The sequence below is a fragment of the Lutzomyia longipalpis genome, chromosome 2, assembly GCF_024334085.1.
Source record: "Lutzomyia longipalpis isolate SR_M1_2022 chromosome 2, ASM2433408v1".
Lineage (NCBI taxonomy): Eukaryota > Metazoa > Arthropoda > Insecta > Diptera > Psychodidae > Lutzomyia > Lutzomyia longipalpis.
The window spans coordinates 40,283,317-40,287,969 of NC_074708.1; positions in this window are offsets into that span (position 1 = coordinate 40,283,317).

Consider the following 4,653-nt stretch of genomic DNA (forward strand, 5'->3'; position numbering starts at 1 on the left):
TTAGATGGCGGGGGGTGGGTGGGTGACTAAGGGTTGTAAGCGTTGCGGGGATGCTACTCTCGGTGAGGACTTGACTGGAAGCGGAAGCAGACAGTGATTCTATTGTGTATAAGAGGTATTCCACACATTTTTCGCCCTCCGTCGTCACTCCAAAAAATGTGCGGAGTATCATACGTCGTTCTATTTATAAAATATTGCTCGAAATCTGGAGAAAGTAAGATTAATGTCGAGACACACGTTTTCATTTTTTATGCCCTTCCTCCAGATCCTTTTTTTTCTCTCTCTCTGCCCCCAAACAACAAACACACATCCTTTGTTGTATATGCGGTCTGACGAGGAAAGGCGTGTGTGGGTCCTCTTTTGGGAATGGGAAAAGTGCTTTCATTCGCTTCCACCCATCCCTGCCCTTCTTACGCTCCCTACCAACATTTATCTATTCCCTTATTAGTTTCTTCCCACCCACTTACCTGATTCCCTCCAATTTGTATTATATTCCATCAAGGGGATGTGCAGGAAGGGAAAGGGAGAGAGAGAGAGAAAAAAAAAAGTTATGAGATATATCAGGAAAATTTTGCTCGATAATCACGGATTTCCTCTCTGCAAATCACCTCAAAGCTAATACTTCAATATGATTTGTTATAAATATCCTATTTATTTGCGATTTTTTCCCGTCTTTTTCCATTCATTTCATCCATCCCCCAATATGGCATTATCACAGAGATCCATCGACGGGGTATCCCAGCCACATGGCACATTCTCATTTATTTTGTGGCACATTCAATACCACTACGGCGTTGGTACTCTGAGAAAGGCGAAAAACTCCACCACACCGCACACAACTCTAGTCTTCCTGGGTGTATTTCCCAAATGAAATTGCCCTGTGGAAAAATCGCAACCCTCTGGGTGGTGGTGGATAGTATAAAAATTAGTTAGGACACCAGATGGGACGTTGATTATTTTAGTTTAATTTCCCAAAAGGATAACACCCCGGTCATGCAATGCCATCCCGGGGATGTAATCCAGCACCGACTGACGTTGCTCACAAAGCTTTTCTCTCAAATCAACTATATATTTTATTGTATCGCATACAATTTCTCTGCAATAACAATGAAGAATTTTAAAAGCATCAACTTAGTTTTATTTTATTTTATCATTTCTCGTTAAATTATAGTATTTTCTTTCATTTACTAATTTGCCTATTTTGCTGATTTGAATGTACAAATGGATATTATACGGCTTCTATATACTTTCTTTGATTCTTTTCCCTTTTCTTTGTACATTCTTAACGTATTTCTTGGTCTTTCTCTTCTCTACTACTTACCCCATTAATCCCGCACCCTCTCTAATATGTCTTACTTATTCATCAAAATATTTTATTCATATTACAAATACTTTGATTACAAATCATTAATAAAATATATTTGCATTATTAAAAAAAAATCTCCCAAATATGTAGGGGAACGTGACCCAATTCCGACCTCTTTCGGCCTTTTTTTCAATTCGTTATTACTTAAAACCGATAAACTTTTAAATGTAGAAAGTTATGGGAGTAAAAAGAGCATTAAATGGGCTTTAAAATGGTACCAAATTTATAAATATTGTTTTTTTATTTTAATAACATTTTTTTTCTCATTCTACGCTGACCTTTGGAGGTCTGAATTGGTCCATGTTCCCCTACATATATTCCCTGTACTCTCTATAACTAACTGCTGACAAAGATATTTACTCAAGAAGCAGCAATATTTTGGCATAGAGAATACTGGAATGAGCAATAACTTGAGAAACACTGTGTGTGGGTGATTAAGACCAAGAATGAGGCATTTACATAAAGACAGTGTGTGTGTAAGCCTTAAGGTTAACCCTTAATTGTGTTTAATCTGATAACAAATCAAAGCAAATTAAATTAAAAATGCATACTTAGGTGTATAGGCGTACATTCGAATGATTCAATTATATATAATTCACAAAATAGATATCTCTACAGATACATAGCAGTTTAACCGCAAAATGTTAAAGGGAAATTTTACTATGACACGTTGATTTTATATACATCCCTACACGTGAGACACCGCTTCGTATCTCTTTGCGGGAGACTTTCAGTAAAATATTCAGTTTCTTCCTTATAAAATGAGGAAAAGAGGATTTGTTAAACATTAAATGAGGTTCACATGCTCTACTGAGAAAGCTATAAGTAGTAAGTATCGAGCAAGTTCCACTTTGAGGTAGGTCAGTGTTGTGGTGTTGTTGGGGAAGGTCAGTGCTGAGTGACGTCATAGTGAAGTGGGGAAGGTCGGGTTTTTGATGGGGAAATTGAGCGAGGTCAGTGCCGTGAGGTTGTTTTTGAGGAAGGTCAGTGATTTGTGGTGACGTAATGTGGTGGACGCCATCTTGAAAATTTTATTTTGTCGGCCATTTTGAATTACGTCATGTTTTTGGCTGTCATTTTGTATGACGTCACATTTTAGCCGCCATGTTGAATTTTATTCCGCCATTTTGAATTTAAAGCCTCCATTTTGAATTGTGATTTTTATATTTCGCCATATTGGATTTGTCCACCATATTGTTTTATACCGCCATCTTTGTTTTTGTCCGCCATCTTTAATTTTTAATTTTGAATATTCAGTTTGACCGTTTTGATCACCGACATATTGATTCGCACCTTTGAATTGATTTTAAATGTTTGAATATTTAAATTATTGTAATTGTTTTTAACGGAAAATCTTGGTCATTTATGAGATTTGAACTTGTGAAGTTTGAGTGCCCAGTACGTCACACGATTTAAAATTTTTATTTCACAAGATGTACGTTTTTAAAGTTTACATTTCAAAAGATTTGCGTTTTTTAAATTACCATTTGAAAAGCATTGCATTTTTAAAGTTTACATTTCAAAAGATTTGCGTTTTTTAAATTACCATTTGAAAAGCATTGCATTTTTAAAATTTACATTTTGAAAGATTTGCGTTTTTTAAATTACCATTTGAAAAGCATTGCATTTTTGAAATTTACATTTCAAAAGATTTGCGTTTTTTAAATTACCATTTGAAAAGTATTGCATTTTTGAAATTTTCATTCTCCCAAGTTTTCATTTCTGAATTTTTCGTTGTGTTGATTTACAGTTTTTGAAATTTTCATTTCACAAATTTGACGTTTTTGAATTTTTCACATCTACCTATTTTAAAATTTCATTTCACAATTTATTTACAAACGAGTGGAAAATTTTGTACAATTCGACGATGATAAAGCATCCCTTTATTCATTTTAATAAAAAATAAAGTATGTTTAATTAATTTTATTTTACCAAATAACATGAACGTACATAATTTGTTATAAAACATCGTTGTGGTTATTCAGCTTAACATCAAATTCTGCTTTGGTGAATCTGCCTATTTTTTTCATTCCTTTGAATGACATAAGCCATTCATATGGTCTGATGCTTGATATTAGTTCATCCGTTAGCTCCTTTGAGAAGCTCGATGGCAGCCACACCTTTTTGTTGTCCTCTATTTCGACGAGCACCTGAGGACCGTATTTTGTTTCTAATCTCTTCATAGAGATTATCGGATGATAGACGAAAGGTTCCAGTTTCGTGGCTGCCATCGATTCTGCAACTTTGTTCCCCTTGGTAAAGGCTGCTTTCAGATCCTAATAAATAAAACATTTTCTATCGTAAGAACAAACATCATAATAAGAAAAAGATATTGCATTAACTTACCATTTTTATTAGTTTTTGAAGATATACTTTGATGATTCACGAAAAGTTAACTCTTGTAGGAGTGATGATGTATGTTGAAGTAGATGTGGGGCACTTAAAGATGGCTGATTTAACTCTCAAAGAGACTGATGTGGAATATGAAAATTATGGAAATAATTCAGTATTTATAACCAAATTAAGCTTACGTTGACAAAACCCCCTCTTCTTTTCATTTCTTTGTGTGGGAAACGACTCATCATCATTCTCTCAACAATTTTGCTGAATTGCATTGAATAGCTTCTATTGCATTTTTAAAAAGTGACGCATTGTGAAATTCTATAAGAAAACGTGTCCGGACAAATTTTTCATGACAATTCATTTTTTATTGAGAGCTGTTGTGAAATTGTTATATTTTGCTGACTATGCTTTTTCATTTGATATATTTCATTAAGTTGTGAAATTAACTCTTTGTACTTAATTGACCTTTGGAACCGCATAAAAACCTTCGGAGAACTTCGGTAAACGATTCAGAAGCCAATAAGCAATTTTAAGAATATAAAGGTCGAAATCTTATTTTAAAATTCATTTACGGGATCAAAGTCGAATATTGCACTTCATAAACTTTAACATACAAGTGAACGAAATGGGTATTGTGAAAGTTAAATCTAAGAAAAGCAGTAAGCAGGAAAAAAGACAAAAGAACAAAACATCTAAATCAAAGACTGTATCACCAGAGAAAACTGAAAAAACTGTTGTGGACGACAATTCTACACATGAGGAAGAAATGGATCTTCAGGGCACAGATGTCACGCCCGCTGATGCACGAGGACCCCGCAAAAGCAACGACGTTGAAATGATCGGGACATACACACATTTCCTGAACAACTCAAACACGAGTTACGTGACAACTGGATTTTCGGCAATAGATTTTACATCGATTGTTAAAATTTGTGTAATTAATT